At 41.5% G+C, this 23992-nt stretch overlaps 2 long non-coding RNA genes across 2 annotated transcripts in view; both read left to right on the top strand.

Annotated features, from left to right (window-relative positions):
- The window catches only part of LOC136102390 (uncharacterized), a 98873-nt gene extending 81296 nt beyond the window's left edge, over window positions 1–17577 (top strand). Inside the window, exon 5 of the long non-coding RNA XR_010651434.2 lies at window positions 17480–17577. This is a non-coding gene — a long non-coding RNA (uncharacterized lncRNA). The remainder of the gene's footprint in view (window positions 1–17479) is intronic.
- Window positions 17578–17790: 213 nt separating this feature from the next.
- On the top strand, window positions 17791–23563 carry LOC139825785 (uncharacterized). Its single transcript, XR_011735986.1, has 2 exons — window positions 17791–17948; window positions 22156–23563. It is a non-coding gene; the product is annotated as an uncharacterized lncRNA (long non-coding RNA).
- The last annotated feature ends 429 nt before the right edge of the window (window positions 23564–23992 follow it).

The following is a 23992-nucleotide window of genomic DNA, read 5'->3' as shown; positions in this document are numbered from 1 at the left end:
CAGTGTGGAAGCCAAAGCATTCATTCATATGTGCTGAGAGTCTGTTTCATAACTCACATTTTCAGTCACTGGGCTTGTCTTTACTATTTTTAATTCTCTTCTGTAGCTGCTGTGTTTCTTCTGACTCTCTCTACTTAGTCATATATGAGTCTATTTTTTTCTACTTTGTTTCATTCACTGGAGCACATTATCTGTTCTGTTTCATCCTTGCACAAGAATGATTGGATTCTGTTAGTCTTCCAGCGTAAAAACAAAAAGAAAAGGAACAAGAAAAAGGCTGTGATTTGGAAAGTGAGGTTTATGCTCTAATATTTGGCTCTTAACATGTGTGAAATTCTCTTTGCTAGTCATGGACCCATCATCATATAACGGAAGAAGTAGACTGAAATTGAGATCAGATGAAAGAATAGTTCTCTAATTACTGTTCTCAGTACTTTTCTGTCATAGATATCCAACTGTCTTCTGTTTCAGGAGGATGAACTGTCTTTGTGTATCATGAGGCGTGGTAGTAATGGTAATGGCGTGGTAATGGTTTGCCATATGACCTCTTGCAGTGGTAGAAGAGGAAACAGGGATGAGAATCTGTGGTCCCCAGACCTTGATTTAAACTTATCCATCTTTAAGCATATTTCTAGGCTCTGTCTTAGAGTTGTCTTGCTTACCTATCAATGCAGCTGGTTAAAATGACAGAACGTGAATCCTGGAAGCATCGGGGATGTTTACAGTCCAATGGGATACAAGTTAATATCCTAATCAGTGCACTTACACTTGCTACCCACAAAGTATATTTTCTTTTGACGTCCTGTGTGAGAGATTGATTTCCACATGCTACATAATTCTAGTCAGCTGAACAGTTTCCTGTAACGGCATTGAAGCCAAAGTTTGCACCATTCAATATGGGTCCATCATGTAACACACTCTTACCTATCATGAGACCTGTCTGTGCAAAATAGATATCTGGTGTAACTATATACTGGTGTGAGCTGCGCAGAGCTGGTGTCACACTCTGAAGTCATCCATTATTTTCAGAAGGCTTTGCTTGTCCCGTCTGCCTAGCCTCTCAAAAATAGGTTTATATTAATAACTTTATGGTAGGCATTTTATGTTGAAATACATTCATACTATATTGGGACTTTTGTCCATCCAATAAATGTCCACCATGATAAACAATAGAACACAGTGCTCACTAAATTTAGAGGAGAGATTCTTAGTCTTAAATTATTCACCAAAATCTTATTTATTTTTGTCACTATGGGCTAGCTTTTAAGTAGTGAATGAATTCCTGAGTAGATCTAAAGAAGACCCTGTCAAGTGATTGGTATTTGAATTCAATAGCTTCATCAAGACCAAGATTCCAGCAGAAACGAAGGAAGTCTTTCTTAATTTGTCAGTCTTTATAACTGAGACTGAAGCAGAGTTATAAATTACATCTTTCCTCTACTGGGAGCTATTCATGGTGGATAAGTGTTTGTTACACTATGGCGTTATCCCTTCTATTGATGTTTTTTCATGCTCACTTACTCAGACTTCCTGTGCTGCTGATTTTAATTCCATATGGATGTGCAAAGTCATAAGAAATCATCTGTGCTCGCGCAATGAGAAATCTCTTATGAATGGATTATGACAAAGTTGTACTTTTATAGCAGCTAGAGAAGCTATGAAATTAACAATTGATTACCTCACTTTTCAATTAGTCTTAGCACTGTGACAGGAATATTACTGCTCAGCTTCTCTGCCTTGCTAATGAGGGAAGACTCAGCTACTGGGAGAGATTCAGGTCTTATCTTCATTAGGTGCTAATGCTGCATTTAACCTGGGTTTTCTCCTTCAACATGGGATGCACTGTTGAATCTAAAGCACCTGTCACAGTCACACATAAAAGCACTGTCATAAGCTACCTTGGTCGCCTTTTATCAACAGTTACTGCCAGGTGGATTCACTGATTCACATGTACTCGTACAAAGAAGTAATCAGTCTTTTAACACCTACCCACAAGCCTTCTGGGCACTCATTCCCATACACTATGTACCTGTGCTGGCTCTCTCTTTGCATCAATGGCCTGAAATTGGAGACAGAAAACCTTTTCTTAGCATCTGTTATCCCAGCCTGCCTACATGTCTTCATTTTCCTTCATCTCTGCAACTCAAGCACCAGAGCAGTTGGCCCACAGGAACCCAACATTCTTTATACTAATTGCTTGATGGCAGGAGCACATCAGGTGTTTGGTGTCAGACTGAGCTGAAGAGAGCAAATCCTGCTACTTTAGCATTGAAGGAGGAACACTGAACACCGAGCTGCTGCTGTTTGACCAGAGGGTTCGGGGATCTGAAGATCAAGGTAGAGGAGAGATAAAGGGGTTGAGAGTAGTGGTGGAAAATCCAGTGGTAAAACTTGCAGTGATGAAATGGGCTGTACACTGGGTTCCCTGGTAACAAAGGGCAAGGGTATCCATGTCAAGCACAGCAGCTGCAAAGACCTGTCCACCCAGACAGCCAGCAAAGGGACAGGGAGAGAAAGAAAGGGGGAAGTAAGTGGCCTTACCCTGCCCTGGAAAAAAGGTCAGCTTTGGTCTGCGAGATGTATACCACACAAAGATATAAGCAGCACAGATTACGACTCAGCATCTCAGGCCAGGAAGATGGAAGCAGTTGTCTTGATTCCTGTTTCAAAGGACAGTGTGAAACATAAAGAGTATGCTTCATCTTGAAAGGTCACCTTCAGCTTTCTGTTTGGAGATAGCACCATTTGCCAATGGATTTCCTACTTTCTCCTTCATTCATCCTGATCATGCCATGTAGACTGTTTGGTTTAGGGTTGAGGGGGCAGAAAAAGCAAGTGATAGTTCATTGTTGGGTAGGTTTTCCATATGACCACAGCTGTAGCTCTAAGTTGGTGGAGTGGCTCTGCTATGGTTGTAAATACTACTCTTCTCTGCCAAGTTCTGAAATCCCTTTTTCAATCCTGCACTTCAAAATAGCTGTGAAACAGAGGAAAAGGAGGAAAACTAGCACTTCTCAGCAGGTGAATTCTTTGATAATTCACCTGAGAAACATTTATGTAGGACTTAAAACATTGTGTCTATGTTTTGATCAAATCTAAATTGCCAGGTGTTGTAATGACTTGCCTATTTAGACAGCCTATAGAATATCACATACCAGACTATTGTCTAGCTGATTTTAGTTTACTTCTGGAGAGGAACAAGACAAATTTTTTCACTTGCTAGACTTCCAGTCAGCAATTCTTTTGAAAGAAAAACATCTTTTGTTTGCTTCTGTAGTTTGCAGTCCCTGTCCAGTCACTTGATTACCTGACTTCCTTCAGTGCAAGGCAAAGATTTTCGTGATACAAATGGGAGGTATCAATTCATACACTGTAAATAAACAGATTTATTTTTTCTTTTGCTGTAGTATGTAAGGGGGAGGTCTCACAGTATAGCACAGCAGATCTAAAGGTCACTGTCTTGTGAAAAAGCTCATTTCTCTCATTTCTCCCTCTGTTCCCCTCTTCCTCCTGTCACCAGCTGCACAACTCTCTCCTTCTTTCATGGCACTCATCTTGCCCTTGATGGGACAACTGAGCTCACTAAACCCACAAAAAACTAACTCAACACAAGAAAGGGAATATTCTTTTGAGAATTCAGTGGGTCAGATGAGCTCAGTTGAGCTGCCAAGACCATGCAAGAGATGGAGCAGGAACGCAGGGAAAGGAATGGTGGAGGAGGCAGCGCACCCCGTGTAGCAGCAAGATCTGGCTGTTGGATCTGGCCAGATGCAACGTGAAACCTTACCTGAATGGAAGCTTGCAAAAGTCTGCTGCAAAAGGGCACAGCATAACCACCGCTGCTATTGTGTCTTCTACTAACTGACCTACCCACCTCCTTTGCTTCAACAACTGTAATGAATAATTAGAAGTTTAATTTAACTCCAAATTTCTTTGCTGGGGACAAGTCCTTCTAAGAATAATTCTCAACAGACAGAAGATTAATGACAGAATGAGCAAACAACAGGAGCCAACGGACCTCAGAAAGAACAAAGATGCGACTAATGCGTCTTCTAATCCCTAGGAGTGGGTCCTTCTCTCTATTGTATTTGTACATACTTTGACCAAATTAGGGCAGCTACTCTTTTAGCATCAAGGATTTTCAATGCATGTGGAAAAAAAAAAGAGAATGTTTATTTTCGTAACATGCACATAAGGACTGTATCTACTTACAAAATCACGACCCCAGTGCTCCATACCACAGTCCAAATGTACGACTTTGTCCTCCTTTCCAGGCACTCTGGATGGGTGAGAGAAGTTGTATTCCTTGGCGTCTTTGCTCTGGCAGCTGCATTGCTCGCTGTGGCTGTGTACAGCCTCAGGGCAGGCGTAAAACATGACAGAAGAATGCTGATGTTGTGAGTGCGAGCATACTGTAGCAGGGTAGGCCAGCACATGTGGATAAGCTCTGATTAATTACCTCTAGCACTGGCAAAAGTTAAGACAAAGGTGTTTGCTTTGTGCCTCATGCGTTGCCCAGCAGGTACGTTATTTCCCTGCCTGGCAAGTGATGCTGGGATGATGAATGCACTAATATTTGTGTAGCACTCTTGCTACACAAGTCTTGAACTGACTGACTCATCAGGGTAAGCTACGGAAAGGGTGAGCGGGGACATAGTCAAATCCATACAGAGGTAGCTCCTCCAAGCTGGAAGTCAGGGACATGGTGTGTGGTTTGAAGGTGTTTGTGTTGTAATAAGTCCCTGCCACAGTTTCTTTGCCATTTCTGTGGATAGATTGCATCACGTTCCTGTATCAAAATAAAAGCTGCTCATTTAACAGTTAAAATAAATTGCATTTTATCATCTTGGGTAGTGCTGTTCTTCCAGCCTGATGCCCTTGGAGGATATTGCTTTAGATGGATTTTAACGACAGACATTTCTCCTCCGCTAGATTCTCAGCAGACAGGGATTAGGATGCGGTACTTGGCTGAAGCCATCCTGCTGACAGATCGCAGTGACCTTGCTGTGACTTCTGTTCTGATCTCACTGGCACTGCTGGAATTTGACACACTAGAACATGAGATACTGGATCCATTATACCACTAATTGGTATCCAGAGCATTGTGTTCCTGCCTCCTTCACCATCTGATGTAGGTGGCAGATAGTTCTAATTTATCTTTGCCGTGTGATTTAGAAGGCTTAAATCTCTATCATCAACCAGTTGATACCCTTATCCTTTCATGTGGCTGTCTTTATCATATGCAGGTGAACAAATTGACACAAGCTTGTATTGCAAGTGTGGTTGGTCTCCTTATTGCTGCGTGCTTTTCTGGAATGAAAGGAAATTGCTCACTGAACACGGATAAAATACGCTAAATATTTTCTCATGCATCTTTTGAGGTTGATCTTGAAATATTTTCTTTATTTGTCAAGTGTACAGTAGCATGATATTTTATTTCTACAAGGTTATTTAATTTTTTGACTGCATAGATTGGCTTTTATTTTTGTCTAGCAGTAGTGTGTAAGGTAACAAAGTAGAAAAATTCATATCCTTAACCAAAATATTTCAGAGTTTGCTCAGAATGGCAGGTGTTGTTTTTTTTTTGTTTGTTTGCCTTTTTTTTTTTTTTTGGTTCAATAATCACAAAGCTGAACAAAAAGTTCAACAAACTGCAAAAGAAAACAGGTCCATGTAGTGTGATGTCTATAGCACTTTATTTTTCCCAATGGACAGAAAAAACAAAAAGACAATAGTTTCCTAAAGTTCACTATTGTCAGTCCTACAAGTTGATATTTCATGCTGTTAATGTAATCATTAGGGAAGTTTATGACCCTGAGGAATATGACTTGCAAATGCCTTGGTATCAAGAGGAAACAAATAAGTCTGGCCTTGAGGGAGCAAAAGGAGCAGTCGTAAGCAGCAAATTACCTGATTTGAGTAACAGAAAAATACATTGTGGATTTATTACTGCAGCTTTGCCAGCTGAAAGTGATAGTTATTTCTTTGCAGTACTGGTTAGATACCAATGGTTAAATCTACAGGGGGACTTGAGCATTGTCAAAGTGACATCTCAAAGGATCCAGGCTCCCCAGGTGGAATTCACCACCCTCTGTTGGACCCTGTGGCTCCAAGGGCATCTGTGGAGAGGCAGGTGTCTTGAGAGTAAGGTGCAAAGCAGTCTGCAGCTACGTGAAATATCAGACAGAACCGCAGAGCAGCTTTGAACCCTACTTCTTTCTCGTGGCTCATACTAGGCTGTAGGAGTATGCCTTGTCTCAATGAGAATCCATATCCTCTTTTTAGGTACCTAAGTTCACCCTTTGAAAATGGGGTAGGTGACCACTGGTGCGTAGAAGTTAGAAGGCAGATGGGCTGTGGATGGCTGGAGACAACTCCCTGCTGGGGAGGCTCTTTCTCATCCTTGATTCAAGGACTGTTCATACATTTTACAGTAGACTGCCCACAAGACCCAGTCCTCCATCCGAAGAGTCCTATGTGGGCACAAGAATTTCCAAATCTTAGAAAGAGGGTAAGGGCAGTGGATAGGAGAGCTTGCAGCGCAAACCACAGAGTGATTATCAGCATAAGTGCTAATGCAGCTCACATCTCTGAACTGGTTTATTATAATTGTGCCGCATTTTTCCTTTCTCTGAACAGGGAGTAGTTGGCAAGCTATAGAAGAGAACTTCTGATAATATTGACGAGGTGAATTAATGGCTCTTAAACTGTACTAATGAGGCTATTCCAGAATGGAGTTCAAGCAGGAATGTTCAAAAAGAGTTTAATGCACAGGACATGTTGAGGACCAAGGTCTGTCTTTTATCGTTTCATCTCACTGATTATTTTTTAATGGTCTACAAAACCTGACAGATCTGAACAAGCAGACACTCTTTATTGGGAAACACTGAAGATTGATTTCCTGATCTTATTAACTCCCTTTTTGAGTACAGGTGCACACAACTAAAGGTAGGTTTATTTCTTCAATAAAGATGTGACAGAGATAGGCTGGTAATAATACTCTTTTCCTTGACCTTAGTCACATGACCTAAACTGGGATTAGAAAATCCCACAGCAGAGGTTACCATCTGCTGAGTACAGCAGTTACAGCTCACAGTGCTTTTTAATAATGATCATACAGCTGAATTTAAAGCTTTAGGCAACTGTGTGGAATGATGATAAACTACTGCCCAGTAGTTTGATGACTTAAGAACAGACTACACATGCAGTTTACCTATTTGTTTTTTCTAGATCATACTATGGTTGAAGAGCATCTTGGTCCCCTTTTCCATTGTATCCAGGCTCCTCATATGTTGATTGCTCCTCGTAAGTGTATCTTGATTAATCCTCACAATTTCCTTGGCCTTTCTCATGTCATCATAAGTATTTGAAATGCAGACAAGAGGGAGGTCTTTGTTTTTTTACACAGGAAGAGTGTTAATCAAGAGACAGTTGCCCAAATAATTATAAATTGCAGGATTCTTTACCAGGCAACCTGTACACAGCAGTGTTCAGTACTTCAGCAAGGTACCACATTCAAAACTATTAAGACATCACAGGATGACCTGATTCTTTTTCTTAGAAGTTGGTTAGACTTTTTTCAAGAGGCTGGACCTCTCAGAGTTTGGGACCTCAGGCTGTGGTTCCACACTATGAGGTTTCTGGTGGTAGTGCCAGATAAAGGAGCTCCTGCTTCCTTCTCCTGGTACCTTCCTTCCCCTGCACTGCAAGGAGCTAGCCCCTCGGTCACCCAACACAGAAGTCACAAACCAGATCAAGGAAATATTCCATGTTAAAAAATAACCTTTGTTTTGTTTTTTGGAAGTGGAGGTGCAGGGGTGGTGTTTCACAGTGCTTGGCCAATGGGAGGTGAAGGTGGAGCTCGAGGACAAGATGTTTCTGCCAAAAATTTGTTACTGTGAAAACATGGTTTCAGAGTTCCCATCTTCCCTAGAAAGAACAAACTCATTTTATTTCCTCCTTACTGCCTCCTTGGCCTTACTTAAAAGGGACCTGGGACCTGCACTACTACTATTTAACCATTTATTTCAATAAGGCCATTGTGAGAGCATTCTAGGTTCACTCTATGAGCAGGTTAAAGTATTTTATTTCACTATTGGCCACTTAGGCCTTGAACGCACACTGATTATTACCTACTTCCTGTCTTCAGTTGTTGCTGAAGAAGTCATTTTATTGAATTGCTTAAGCATAGCATGGCCAAAGGTTGGAGAAGCTATAAAACCACAGGTAGCTAAAAATTCTCCAACCTAAAGACAAATTTGAAGAGTGATATCCTATCATCAACAGGTTTGCAAATGGAAAAACTGACTCTGTTAATCATTGTGAATAGTCTGTTCTGAAAAGTTCAGATATTGTCACCAAGGAGTGGTCCAGTCCACCCCTCATTAGGGTGATGAAACTACTTCAGAGGGCTGAGGCCAAACCTTCAAGGTACAACCAGTTATCCTGCATTGCTGGGGTGTGGGCCCTTTCCTGCACCCTTGGGAGGACAACAAACCAAAGGTGGTGCTGGCTAGAAAAGCAAAAGTTGCCCAACTGAACAGCAGTTTCCACAAACCAAAGTGTAATCCCATAATCCAGGGGAGAATCCCCCCACTCCTGTACAGACTGTGAATTCCCCCAGGCCTTGGTACCATGACTGCTCCTGCCCAACATCCCCCCTCCTGGGTCACACAGTTGTACAAACCTGAACCAGATGACAGACAGGCACATGACAACGTTTCTGTTGAACGCATTCTGGTGTGAATATCGGCTTTGTGTGTTTTTTCAGGCTTTACAGTGGCCCTGCAAAGATGGGCAGTGCTTGATCTGGTGTGAAATCTGACAGGGCAAAATTAATCCATCAAAAATGCTTTATTGCATTTGAACCAGGAGAGTGAATTTATACTGGATGAGCACCTAATGTCCCATGGCCATGGCACTTCTGGGTCCATTTGCTGTTGCCTTAGAGGAGAGTTTACCATACCATTGAAGATTTGTAGACCAGAAGTGGGACTGGATGCATTTAGGGCAAGTCATACTGAGGGCATTTCTCTGACAGGTGGAGACGAGCTGGTTTTGGAGCTGATAATCAAGATGTTTCATGAAAACTATGCTGTCAGGAAAGACACAGGGCACAAGATCTCTGGATTCAAAAAGGCAGCAGTGGGAAGCCCTCTTGAATGAAAGCAGAAGGTGGATCTGTCTTGTATTATAGAGTGAAGGGAGCTCTTACCTGCTGTTGGATAGGTATGTCCCAGAGTAACTCCTCTAAGGGGTACTGCTTAAAACACCCTACTTCTTCAGTTTCATTGGGTCAGGGACGATGTAGCCTGTTACTGTCATTTGAATAAAGAGGTGTGTGCATCTGTGTGTACAAACACAAGCAAGGCCATGTCATTATCTGAGAAACTTCATATCTAAGTCTAGACAGTCATGGTCTGTACTTTGAAGGTTCAAACTGGAAGCACTACTTAAAAAAAAGAGTTTAATTACTATCCTTGGAGCCTGGTTCTCACCCAGCACTGCCTGGTCTCAACAGCTATCTGCTGTCTACCATTCCCTGCTCTCTAAAATTAGACTGAGATAGAGGCCATATAAACTGGAGGCATAAAGAGGTAGGATTAATTATTTTTCAGGGTAAAAAGGCAAAGGTATAGCTTAAAATGCAGACGTAGGAGTGGTGAGTTTGTCATGTTACCTTTAGAGGAAAACCCTATTAAACATTTACTCAGGGCCTAGAGATTCCCAGATACGTTTATCTAGAAAAGGAAGATAAATTTAAAAATAAAGTTAGGAATAACTGTTTGTAAATAGGCTAACTATCTCACAAAATTACTCAGCCTGTGGGGAAAACATGTCAATCTCCACATCAGACTGGTCTGCCCCTCCCTCCTCACAGGTGAATGCTCTTGGGAGCGGTGACTTGTCCCGCTCCTTTGCTGGGTAAGCAAGGAGCAGCTCGGCTGAGAAAATATTATTTCTAATGCTCTGTTTGCAACCTTGAGAAGATCTCCATGGCAACAGGAGTTGCTGAATAGAGTTGGTCATGACATTTTGACAGAAGTTTTCCACTAGAAAATGCTGTTTTAATGCGGAAGTGTTGGGGAGAATGATTTGATGTTGATGATATTTTGGTCTCAAAAAAATTGGGGAAAATCTGAAAAATGTCTTGGAAGGAAGAGGTTTTTTCTTTTTTAAGCCTGCCGCTTTCCCTCCTGGGATCTTTCATGTCAGGAAACAAGACTACTATCTCTTCCTTTTCTATTTTGGGACTAGTGGTTGAATTCCCAGTTCATCTCCTCTTTTCGACTGTTTATTGTTAATACTTTTCTGAAAAGGCTCTAAACAAAACAGGAGATGAGAGAAGCTGTAAATCCTCAAGTATCTAAAGTATTGGGGTTTTTTAAGTTCTATTTTAGGAAAGAGAAATTCTGAAATAAAAGCAAAATAATACAGTGGAGGAGTGTACTATAATTACTTACCCATTCTGTTTTGAATAGTTGATTTTATACCATATGGCCTAAAATCTTGGATTAAAACTCACTCTTCTTTGCTCTTCATGAGTTATCTTCATCCCTCCACTCCTAGACCTGAACTGCTGGATGTAGTGACAGCCAGAAACACGTCATTGCATATCATATCCTCTCGCCAACATTGTTAGTTTCACTGAGGAAAGGTCTTGGGACCTGCAAATGCCAACCTACCACTTTGTTTGTTTTCCCAGTGATGGCTCCTTATGAAACCAGTGCAGAAAATAGTACAGGTAATGAATGTTCCTGTAGAGACAGTTTTCACAAGTTTTCCACTTCATGACTTCTTCCTTGACCATTCAGTATTAAGAATACGAATAAAGATGAAAACAGTAATTCCTTGCAGTCAGAAAAGACAGGGAAATACACACCTGTCTTCCTCACTGTCTTCAGCTAGAATGACATTTTTAAGAGCTTCACTGGGGATTTTTGGAGCTGGACTTGGTACTTGAGATCATTAGTCAAATTTGCTGATTATTTCAGCCACTTGACAGACTGCTGTCACTAGTTGCCATTTCAGTGCCACCTCTCCTCACACCACTCAGCTGCCGAGATTACAGCAGCTTTCCCATGTGCTTTCTTTCCCCCAGCCTTGCCAGGTCTCTTGGAGGATTGTCTTTTTCCAGGGTTTCACAGGTGAACATGGGACTGTAACTGCACCACGCAGGGCCAGGTGGTGCCTGCACTCCTGAGCAAGTGCTGGATGAGTTTGCTCTGGGCTCACAAGTCCAACGAAGTGGTAGAGGGTCAGACTGCTGTTGGAAACACAGCAGTGGACTGATTTACAGACAGGTACGGATGCAGTCAGCTGTAGCAGGAGTCCCAAAGCTGGAAGCTGCTAGCGGTACTGCAGCTACACCAAAGCAGTGGTACACACAACAAAATCCAACCTGCTGTCTTTTAGCCTGGAGAGGACAGGAAGCAGATATTTTGGCATCTGTCTGACACCAGATAGCTCCTCATGCACCTGCCTGTTATCCAGCCCAGAGTCAGGAACCTCTGCTGCTGCTGCTGCCAAGGAAGAACACAACTCCCATTCCAGAAGCCAGCCACCACCAGCAAGCTATGCACATTTGCATGGTGTGGACTCGTTTTATGTAAATTCGCCATGCAGGAATGTGCCAAGTCACTGGAGGTGATCGTACCATGTAGCAAATACTGAGAAAGGTAGCATGATTTGTTAAATAAGGTATTTGGAGAAAGTGTTAAGTTTTCTAACTGGAATAGCTAAGATGAACGAAAGGAGCAGAGAAACAAATAGCCCAAGGTCACGGAGCATGTTAGTAGCAGACTTGCACTGAACACCCAGTATCCTAATTGTTAGGCCATTTTCCTATCATCTAATCCATAGACTAACATTTTAGGTTCAGTGGGCTTACGTCTGCTTGGGATACATTTTTCCTGGAAACTGTTGTCTCTGCTTACCTCAAACTACATCACACCACAGGGTTTGCACTTGTTTTGGCCACTCAGCATCTTGACTCTGGTGTTAAAACTGGTGAAGGGGCAGATGATAGCCCCTTTGTCAAGGCTGACTGATGGAAAAAGGCACAAAGCCAACATCAAATGCCAGCTCTGATATGAGGTTGACGCAAAAGAGACTGAGGAACCATATAGGATTGCTGCTCTGATTATATAACCTGGAATATTTTTTTTGTAAATGCTCAAACCGACATGCATTGTGTTTTGGCATGTGTTTGTCAGTGCCCTTGTTTTATAGCCTTGCTGAAGACTCATTGACAGATGGCACTCAAGAGAGTGCTTTTTATAGGTGTCAGTGTCCAACTCAGATACAGTTTCTGAAAGCAAAAGGTGTTTGGGGGTGGAGGGTTCTGACGCACTGCCAAAGCATTTTGTAAAAGGTGCTTTAGTGGTACTTCATACTCTTCAAAAAGGGAAGGTATGTGGGAGATGAATGAGGAACATCGACTCTCATGGATGTTGAGTCACCAGATGATTCTGGTAGACGGTGAAGAGCATTTATGCAATAGAAGAACAAGAAAACAGGAATTTAAAGGACATAAACACTGCGTTCAGGGGAGGCAGGATTTGGGCACTGCCTATCCAAGCTGATATTCTGATATTTCTTGTCACAGCTTCTTACCTGGAGGTTAAATGTGTTGTAAGTGAACCCAAACGTAGGGTATCTCGTACTTTGTAGCACCGTTCTCCTTGTGGGACAGGGATCTTGGGGCTGACAGTCACCCTAGTGCAGGCGGTGCCCTAGCCGGTGGGTGCTTTTCCATGGGGGACAAACATGGTGGGCAGAGCCTGGTGCTGGTAACAAGCTCCATCAACAGCCCCAGACTGGGGGAGTGATGATCCGGGCCCAGGGTCCATCCAGGGTGCCCGTCTGGGAACAAAAGGAGACGGGGCCAGAGACAGGGTTGAAGACAAGGCTGCAGTGTGGATCTTAAGTCCATTAAGGAGGCAGAGCTAGAGGCTGGCACTCCTATGGCATCGCTAGCATAGGGGCTGATGGCTCTGGGCTGAGCTGAAATGGGGTCCTGAGCCATAGGCAGGGTGGTGAGAGAGGCCCTAGATGAGGTTCATCAACACCAGTAAGGTCTCTTGGTCACTTAGGACCCTGACGTTCTGACATAAAAAGGTATGCTTTTGCTACAGGATGACTCATGCAGTGGCTGTCCATTTTCACCAGAAGGAAGAAACAGAGGTGGTTTCAGCTGCAGCACATGCTAAGAGTGCTTTGTCTCTATGTATTAGTTTGCAGTTAGGTAGATAAAAGTAGAGGATGCATTCCTTATTGTGCTGTCATTAAACCCTTTATTTAATGGAGATATCTGGCTCTCAGTGTAGCTACTATTTCTAGCTCTAAGGCTAAAGTATTTGCAGGCTCTGACTTCTTCCCACATTTTTGGGAGCCAGGACATGGCAGTCCAGTCATCTCCAGTTCCCAGTTTCTGGCTGGCGCATGTTCTAGGTAGTAGGGATTCTGGCTCGCAATTGATGCGTTTGGGGACAAGATGGCAGGCAGGATGAAAGCAAGCATAGTCAAGGGGTTCACTAACCACAGGCACTTTGCTCTTTACATGTACTAGGGAGCTATACATATCACTGAAACAACGCAGGCCCATAAAGTACCTTTTGTGGAAGTCTGTGGCAGAGACAAATATAGAATCCATTTATTCTTGGAAGCGTTCAGCTGTGGAATGATCCTTTCTCTTCTGGAAGATATAAATCTACTTTACCACACACTTTACAACTTCTACAGTAATTCTGAAGGGCCAATAGTCTTCTCTGGAAGGCATCTCCGAGTAGGATCTTGTGTGCACTGAATGAGGTACAGGGTCTTTGCAAACCAATGGTATGTATTCCTGCAGTGAAAGATTGTACTGTAGAGCAAATACATTGTAGTGCAGGAAAGATGAAGATAAGGTAATGTAAACAACTGCATCATTTCCCAATTCTTTGCTGCAGCTTCAGCTTTCTTTCTTTATTTTTTTCCTGTGACAGGTTTGTTGTGTGCCACTGTACAGGGCTGAGGAGGCAAATAGAAAATGCTTCGCAGTATGAGGCCTACTTTATTAGATTCTTAAACACTAAGAAGCAGCTTCACCAACTTGGCAATTATGTCGATGCTCTGTGTAAGCAATTTGAAACCTTTAGATTAATTGGATGCATTCCCATCTTTCCTGTGTGCCCTCCGCAGAGTGGAGGGGGTTAGTTTGCCCATGTCATGTTTGCTACAGCAGAATGGTGAGGGGCCTTATCTGAAGGCATCTGTATCCTAGTGGGCTTCAATCCTTCTGGCTTGTGCAGAGAGCTTTTTCCTGTTCACCCTAACTTTTTTCCTCATTTTTGAAATTAAATCCTAAAGATTCCTGTCCCAGGCTACCCTCCTGCCCACCTCCTCTCCTGCCGTGTATGTGAGAAAAAGGTCTTCTCTTACACAAGGCTGTTCCCTGCTAAGCTTCAAACTTTTGTCCCCAGATATGGGGACATAAAGGTTTCCAAAGGAGAAGTTTACCTGCATTTTTTTTTTTTTTATATGAGTAAACTGTGAGCAAAGCTGGCTTTTCTTTGGATTCATTCTTACACATTGTTGCGCTATTTTGACTGATACTTTCTTAAAGCAGATGTCCAGCTGGAAAATTTAAGCTATGGGGATGGAGATCTGGCAAAGTATTCAGAACTAAATAAACACCGTGGAATGGGAATTGTCAGACAATGCTAATTATAGGTGTGGGAAGCAGCGGTAACAACCAACATGGCAATTTCTGCTCTCTCTCTGTTTTGCAATTTAATGCTCTTACGCTCTGTTGCCTAATTTTAGAGGAAATTCACAGTAGCAGTTCACAACCAGGTAATGCTTATAGCCATCTGGAACAGAGATTATCTTAAAATGGGAAGTAGATGAAACGTTTTTCCATGTGGTTGTGACGCTGTCTGTTCCTGACCGCTCTAATGACTGGAATTTTGGGAAAGCAATCATTAGAGGGAGGAGAGGAAGGAAATGCAGGGGGAGAAGGTGGAGCAGGACAGAGTGCCAGAGCGTCAGAGCCAGCAGAGTCAGTAGGTGCACAGACACAAGTAGGACCGAGGATTCACAGTGAGTGAGAAGCAGAGTCAATATGTGGATAAAACCAGTATCAGGGAGTGTAAGGAGCACGAGGAAGGGAGGAGAATGCAAAAAATTAGTTTGAGGAAGCAAAAATGACATGAATGGGTAAGAGAGGCTAAATAAAAACTATGATCTGAGACTAATAAAAACCACCAACAAACATGCATGGTGGTCCAGTCCTGTTCAGAGAAGCTGCTATCCCTTAAATCATGACAAGGAAGGTCAGCTGTTAGTTTTGAATTATAATAAGTATTTGCTCTGAATAAAGGGCAAGGGGGAGGGAGCCTATCCACGAAGTATTGGACTGAAATCTATGCTCTTCATATAAAAAGAAGAAAAATAATTTGCATTTCTGTAGCTTTTTTTTTTTTTTCGGTCCATTAGTACATGAATCCTGCCCAGTGCTTTTATTCAGCCCATCTTACCTGCCTCTACTTTCTGCCTATGAAATCTGTGAGGAGGTTCTGCAGGGTTTTTGGTGAGAAGAGTCTTCAGAGCTCAAAGATGCTTTGTGTAGCAGCTCATAAATTCCTAACTATGCAAGTTTTAGGATGTGGCAACAGGTAGTTATTTAATTTCGTTATTTTTAGTATAGTCCTGTAATCAGATCAATATTATCAGACTGACCAGCATGAATGATAAAGACAGGCGTAGTTTTGTGTCAACTGTCATTAACAGTTGTTCATTCACTTTAATGTCAACCCACTTCCAAATACCATAAAAATAGATTACATTACATCTGGATGGAGTAAATAGCACAACAAAAATGTGTGTGGTTGTATTGTGTGGCAGTCACTCTCAAAACACTGTCATAGTTCATCACAGTAGGAAGGTAAAGCAACAGCATGATTTTGAGTGGGGAGAGGAGAGGAATGGAGAGGAAAAGGAAAAGAAAGTGGTATATTGTAAAGATAGTTACCTGCCCTTCAGAAATTACATTGAACTTTGTACATAATGTTTTGCATGGCAGAAAGTCACCAAGTCTCTCTTGAATATAAAAATAATAAAAATTCCTTTGAAAATATTCCTATTCACAGCAGAACCAGAAAAGAGGTTAGGCAGGACCATGTGGGAACCCACCTGGGGTAAGGAGCACTGGTGGCCTTTGACAGTCTTTAGCTACCTCAAAAAATGATGGGCTTATGCTTAAAAATAGAGAAAAACCGCAGTTTGGAACAGAAGTTCATATCTCTCACTTCATTAGAAAAGGATAAATTTAATCGCAGTGCAGAACTATGCATTATAACACTGTTTTTGAAATATATCAAAATCTATCTTGCAAATCTGAAAAAGTTCTGAACAATGGAAATCTTGAAGAGGATCAGTACACAATCAGCTTGACTCCAATGTTACAAGAGCCTTATAGTGTTTGGGGTGTAATTCTCCTGCTGTGAAGTAAACCATGTTTAATACCATGCTTGCCCACAGCATTGTTTTTCAGTCCCAGGAAAATAATGTAAATCAACTTTTATGATTCTGGAAAAAAAAATCTGATATTTAGATTGGCTGAGCAAATGGAGATTTTTTTTTTTTAACTGGTTTCAATAACTTTCTGTAAGATAACAGTTGGCTTTCAACAGATAAAGTTGAGTAATTAGTCATGACTGAAATCAGAACCATATAGCTGAAACCTGTTGTTTAATTAACCGTCTCCCACATTTGCAAGTATCATAAGATAGTAAATAGTTCTGAATCTTCCCAAAAAAAATAATGGTTGAATACCTGTAAAATCCATTATGTAATAACAGAAGTGCTGTTAGCATTATATTAGTGAATTTGAAGAGCTGGCTTTGCCAGTCCTTTCTGGATTTTCTTTGGAACTTTTTGTCTCAGGCATCTCAGGCATCTCCAGCTGTAAACTTACTTGATGATTTTGCTCCCACAGTATGTTGTAGCTTTCATCTCCGTGGATTCACTGAAATGAATTAAGTGCCATTTGGAAGAAATGTGCCTTCTGTTCCTAAAATATTTGATTTTTGCAGAGTTTTTGACAGATTGTCTACCATATTTAGGGAGTTCTGACCTTTTTTTCCCCACTTCAGACTCTTATACAAGGAGCTTGCATTTCTTTTTTCACAGCTTTAGAGGCATTATGTGAGGCATTTCTTCGAAAGCAAAGCCAATGCCTTTTTCTCTGGAGTGTGCTTCTGATTTAAGAAAGAACAAAGGTGCTTGGTGACACACTCACCACTTAATTTTTCATGTCTTGAAATAATGCAGTTTGATTGCTGTGATTTAACTAATTCTATTAATTGGCTGGAACTGCATTTTATAAATGCTTATGAAAACTTCATTTAGGATCTTGCTGTTCTGAATGATATGTTAGCAGGACAAGTCTTGGTGATTTCCAGAGTCAGTGGGTCTGTGTTCCTCTTGGTTCCTCCAGGTGCCGTCTTGTTGCTGCTCCAGACATGAAAGCTGTTGTCTCAGACCCACCATCATACTGTTGTTTTCGATAACTGCTCAGCCAGATGTTGCAGGCATGTAAGTCCTGATTTCTGTTATTTCATTTCAGGTAACTGGATTTGTGAGTTTGTTTTTGTCTCTCTCTCTTTTTTTTTTTTATTAAAGAGATTTCAAAACCTCAGAATTATTTAGTTGCTTTCAAATCAAATAAAAACTCATTCTGTTTTAGTTACTTAAAAATTATACATCCAAATCTAAACTGGCCTTCCTTGGCTTTCTTTGCAGTCAAAAGAGAGAGAGTTTGACTTCCAGAAAGCAATGAAACTGATGGCAGTCACAAGCTAGGACAAGATGATTCGTCTGGAAGAGGTACTCAGTATATTCCCTGACTACACATTGAGGCAAGAATGACCACCTTACACTTTGGCATCTGAGTTTTAAAATCCTGGGTAAGAAAAGATGAATTCTATCCTTCCTGTCATAAATATGTGGGGTTTTTTTTGTTTTTGTTTTTGTTTTTGTTTTTTTTTTTTTTGTGGTGATGTAAATACCTTGATGCTTCTTGTATTTATTATTTTCTAGCGAGAAAAATATAGACTGCTTAGAAGTTCCATATCTTGATTAAATTGAGTTCATGCATGGCAACTGTGTATCTGTATAACTGGAGTACTCCATCATTCTCTTCAGACTAATTAAAGCATGAAAAATCAGTCAACTAGGATGAAAAGAAAGAGAGATCATATTTCACAGAGTTATGTGCTAAGAAAATACTAAGTTATGGTGGATAAAGTATCTCAGAAATGTGAATAAAATGAGGTATTTGGTTTCTGGAGCAGGCAATGGAACAGAGAGTACATTATGACAAACAACAGAAGTTGATCTATTTGCTGCTGGGAATGTAGGATTTTTCTTATTTCTTCAGCTGTTTGTTGATTGGTTTTAACACTTAAAAAAATGCAACTTTTAGCTGTACTTCGCATGGCATTGGATTAGAGAGCTGAAACACCTGGAGGTCTCTGAGGCAAAATCCTGCTCACATGCTGGTCACTGCGGCCTTTGTGGAGCAGCCCATGTCTGGCTCCTTATTGTGCTGGAAACAATCTGCTTTTCTGTTTATGAACCTGAGACCATCGGTTCCTCTTTCCTCCCTGTTCCTGACAAGTGAAATAAAATTCAAGGGGCAGCTGGAGGCTCACTTGCCTTGAGAAAGCTGAAAGTGCAAAAGGGCTGTTGACTCTTTGGTCAGTTTGTGCTTTTGTGGAGAACACTCGCTGTGCTAGGAGGATGAAAACAGAGAAACACTGGCAGGGAATCTGCTCAAGAGGAGAGGTGGGATCTGAACCTGCCCCAGATGGGTGGTGCAGAGATGGTCGTCCTAGGGCAGGAACGGGAATGAGAAGCTTCTGTGAGAGGAAGAGGAAGAAAGGACTTCTGGTGGAAAAAAACACAGTAGGAGAACAAGAGGACTTCACGTAGGAACAGAAGGTACCTCTTCACAAAATAAGGAGCCCCTTCACAGCCAGGGAAGGAAGAAGCCAGACCTTCCTATAGAGTAATTCCTCAGCTTGGAGGTAGTTAACATTTCTTGATTGTTCTTCACGGGGAAAGAGAAAGACTCAAAACTGTTGAGAGCACTATAGAAGTGTATGCTGAAAAGAAAATGGATATGTATAGAGCGTGGCCAGAGGTGCGATAATGAGTCAGGCAGCCACACCTGCGGCAGGTGCACTCCAGCTGCCTTGTGTGCAGTCACAGCAATGCGGCCATGGTGGGACCTTCGCTGCAGGCCAGGAGGTCCAGCCTGTGCCACCAACACGAGCTAGGCTGTGATAATACCTCAGGGAGCCTCTGCCGTGAGACTCTCACCACCACAGGAGGGACAACCCTGACCACATCGTATCACTGCAGAGGAGACATAAGTAATTCCTAGGGGACCAGCCCAGATACAACAGCCAGCCCAGCTATAATAGCTAAACACTGAACTCTTAACTATTAGCTCACTGTTTTTTAACTACATCGCCTTTTCCTCTGAGCTAGTGAGGAAAACTATCTTCAGCCCCTGTCTTTACAGACTTTGATAAAAAGGTAAAAGGCATTGTGGTAAGGTGAAGTGTTGGTAGAAAAGACTGAAGGATCCCAATAAAAAATGTAGTGACGTAGAGCAAGTGAGGAAAAGGAGCTGGGTCTAGGGAGTTGTCACAGTGAGAGATTGTGTGGGGTTTTTTTCTCTTCATTTTTTTTTTTTTTTAAGATGCAGAAGAAAATTTAGTATGTGCAAGTTACATCTGTTGACTGAGTTACTGTAGGTCATGTAAATTCTTTCTTTCAAATAATAAATTATTCAAGATTGGGGTTTGGAAAGTCCTGGGTATGCTATTTGCCTTTTTCTCCACTGGCAGAGGCCAGCTACAGGCATTTTAAAATACCACAGAATTTTTTTGCACTGGAAATTTTTTTCAGAGCACTGTACTTCTAACCAGCCCACATCCCAGTGGGATGAAGTATACTTAAATGGGTATGCTTACAGTGACATACCTTATTCTGATCTGAGAAGGAAAATAAACTCTCCCGTATAAAGCTCTTTGATGCTATATATGGTGTCCATCTTCCCCAATTTAGGCACATATTAATTTGTCAAGTGTCCTGGACCTCCTTTTAGTCAATGGGAGAAATAGTACCTTCAGTATATGTGTGTAAAATCTGAGATTAATCAGATAAATAACCCTGGAGGTGTCAGTCCCTCTCCATCGATTGTACAGAGTGCTTAACACAAATCGGATTTAGACATGTAACTTTCAAATGTCTAGATTGGAATGCAATAAGTCTGACCATATATATCTGCACTAGAGCTCGAATAATTGCAGCCACACCAGTGCAAAATGATGAATTCAACCAGCAGAGTTGTATGGGTATGACTTTCCTCCCAGTGATGTAAACTAAAGCTTATGCTTAAGGCACATGACAGAGCTTTCATATGCTGTAGGTAGGGACTTTGCTACATGGTAGGAACAGCAGACTGAATACTTACGTAGGTGGGTTTGCTAACTGTGTGCTAGAAATATTACTGTGATAAGTATCTGGTAGCTTTTTAGTGCACATCCAAAATACAACAGCTGATAACGTTTTGAGCTAGTGGTATAGAATTAGAAGCTGTCGAGATAATGCTGCTGATAGTTAAGCTTGCCAAACATGTTCCTCTATAATAGCAGCAGTGTGTTTCATCCCAATGTAAGTACAGGTGATTCCTGACTTGAGTGAAAATATTTCTGATTTTTGTGGAATGCAGAACAGGGAATTATGAAAACAACCCATGAGCTTTCCAAGAGAACCTCTCTCCACCTCTGCCGCCCCAAATAGTGAAGGGGTGGTTCACAAGGACAATGTTCATCATGGATTGACTTTCATATTGTGTGGATAATGTACTGAACTGTTCTGAGCTGGTGCTCTGGGCAGGGACCCCAGAGTGCCTGTACTTTATAAAAGATGATCTAAGTGAATGAGCCATTCACCTTTGATGGTAATAATTAGGAATGCCGTTTGAGATACACATCTAAATATGTTCTCAGGATGATTTATTTATCAGTAAACTAAAATTTTAAAATGACCTCTACAGCTTGGTGAAAACAGAAGTGCAGTTTTAACCGCAAAGTGAATGACATTATCCCAAAATGAGCAATACTAACATCCTAGTATCTGTTTATCAACCCTTTACATCCTCCTACTCATAGTCCAGTTTATAAATGGTTGCTTGCATGGCTCAATATGAACATTATTTGTGTTTGCAATCAATTACTAAGGTCTCAGCACATGGTTCGGTTATGGTGGCTTGAAAAGATGTCCCTGAGCTAATAAAGTTCAGAAGAGCTTTATTAACGGTGGGTACTTGTCCAGGTGTGTGAACTCAGCCTACTGCAGTGCTAAGGTGATGTGACTTAGCTTAAGCTTCTATAGAAGATACTGAGATAAGCCATATCACCTCATATTTGGGGCAGTCTAAGAACATGCCCATGGGTAGCTGGCATGGTTAATCTGACAGGCTGTAAGTTGTTAAGGTGCCATAATTTGATCGTGTGATTGAGACCAAAATGCTTGGCCTGACGTAGGCTTAAGATGACACCCTGTAGTCTTTGAGATAAGGGTCAGCGTACCCTTGCTTGCAGTGGCAGAGAAGATCCCTTCCCGTGTACATGTGTGGTTTTTCTGATCCTCTTCATTTCTGGGTGTGTGTATGTGGCCATCACAACACACACCGCCCTGTGCATGTCCATGCAACTGTATCCCAAGGGAGCTCTGCTCTCAGTCTGGACAACATGGAGAGTTTCCCAGGGAGTGCATGTACAAAACAGGTAGGTGGGAAGGACTCCTGCATGTAGCCGAGGTGGCAGAAGGTTGGCATGTGGACAAAATTTAATGATGTTGTTGCCTGTAACTTTGTAGAGTGATTATTCCTTTAAAGATGTGGGAAATCATGGATAAGCACCATTATGAAGGATGAATCTTATTATTTAATTTCTTTTAAGGTTTCATGGGAATACCTACTGGACCACACTGTGATACCCTCCCACTCTGCCTGTCTACAATTTCTTCTTACAGAAAATAGAGTTTGTGGAGGAAAAAGGATAAGAAAGCAATCTGTACACTTTTCTTTCCTTACAGGCTGGATGCCAACAAGTGGCCCTGAGTCTTGATACGCCCCAGCTCAAGACAAGACATGCCAGACAAGACATCACCTGAGATTTGCAAAACACTTCTGCTTCCTACAATCCAGACACACCTTGAGAGAATTGTCTGAGCAGGTTGCTGAGGTAGCACAAGGGTCCAAAGCAGCATGTGTGTCTGGACTGAACAGGAGCAGTCAAGGGGTGGGGAAATCAAAATTATTTTATGACGAATGTATTGTAGTAGCAGAAATTTCTTCAGTTCCTTTTATCCACTTAGATCAAGCTGTCTGGAAGCCTTTAATGTCTTTTGTTGCATCACATGAGGAAAAAGATGAAAAGAAGAGAAGAATGCTGTGCTCAACCCTTGCTCACTGGGTTGAACCCTTGTTCACTCTAATGAACTCAGTAGGATCTGATGCAGAAGTTTGTTTGTTTGTTTGTTTGTTTCTTTTAAAGTTTACAGGCTCTGGAACATAGTGGAAACTATGCTTCTAAATTCTCAGCAAAAGGCTGGGCTGATGCCTGTTTCCAAGGTGTGCAAATATACAAGTTTACCGACAATTATGGTGGTTAGGTTTTTAATGAAAGCTTAGTTCTTACTTGTCAGGAACAAAAAGACTTAGATATGTTTACAGATCAGGCTGCTGGTGATCTCCACTTTCCATTTTGTCATGTTTAACATGCAGTTTTGATGTTCTGAATTTTTGCTTAGCAGGCTGAGAGCTGCACCATAACACTTTTAAAATTAGTTTTCATAGCTTAAATGTTAATTGGAGTTTCTGTTGGGGAGGCTGAGATTTAAATGCTGCCAATATAGCTTTACATGGGGCAAACTAACAATTAGGACAATGTGAAATATGTCCTGGTGTTGCATCAAAATGAAAATATGCAGTGCTACCAACTGTAGACTTGTGCAGGGCACCACAGAAGCGTGTTGTGTAGTATCTGTGGAGTAAGGTTGTTACCTTGCAAGGCAGAAGACAATTGAATAAAAACTACATCAACCCACGTTAGCTATTTCTTCTTAGGAAACACTGGATATTGTTTTTCTTAGCCACACTTTATGAAGCAAATGTTATGATGATAATTGTCAAGTGCTGTGATACTTCTTCTTATTTGGTAGATCTTGTACATGTGGATGAGATATTATTTTTCCATGGGTATGTTTATACGAATTGCAGCCAGTGCCTCTACCTAGAAAACTATGTCAATGTAATGCAACGTTATGTAAGTTTTGTTTAGGTTCTTATATGCTGCACGTCATAGGGTTGAATGTCTTCCAGAAATGCATTAAGTGATGGGATTGTCATGTGCTGCATATGGTTTTCTCTCTCCTATTCTTTCCAAAGGTGGTTTTCGTGCTCTTTTTATTTTCAGTATCTTTTAAAATAGTTGTTACACTATCTGTACACAGTCCTGTATGTATTTATGTGATGCACATTCAGAATAGAAGACAGTGAGCATTGTGCTGGGGATAATTCCAGTGGGAACTCATCCAAAAGTCTGAGGCTGGCCCAAGAAAGCTCTGTTCTCTGCTGAGATTTTCTTTGGAGATGGATAACCCCACTGCACCTGCATATAATGAATCTGCTGTCTGGTTTTCCTCATTCTGTCAGTGACCTTTCACATAAGTGTCAAGAGTCCCAAACTTCTGAATCCCTTAGGAATAAGGATGCAACACTGAAAGTAACATCACAGATTAAATACAGGTCTCAGACCTGCACCCATAGAATCACAAAATGATTGGGGTTGGAAGGGACCTCTGGAGATCATGTAGTCCAACACACCTGCTAAAGCAGGTTCACCTGGAGCAGATCTCACAGGAAGGTGTC

The sequence above is a fragment of the Patagioenas fasciata genome, chromosome 1 (assembly GCF_037038585.1).
Source record: "Patagioenas fasciata isolate bPatFas1 chromosome 1, bPatFas1.hap1, whole genome shotgun sequence".
Classification (NCBI taxonomy): domain Eukaryota; kingdom Metazoa; phylum Chordata; class Aves; order Columbiformes; family Columbidae; genus Patagioenas; species Patagioenas fasciata.
Note: the sequence above shows the minus strand (reverse complement) of the source record. Positions and strands in the feature narration are given on the sequence as shown.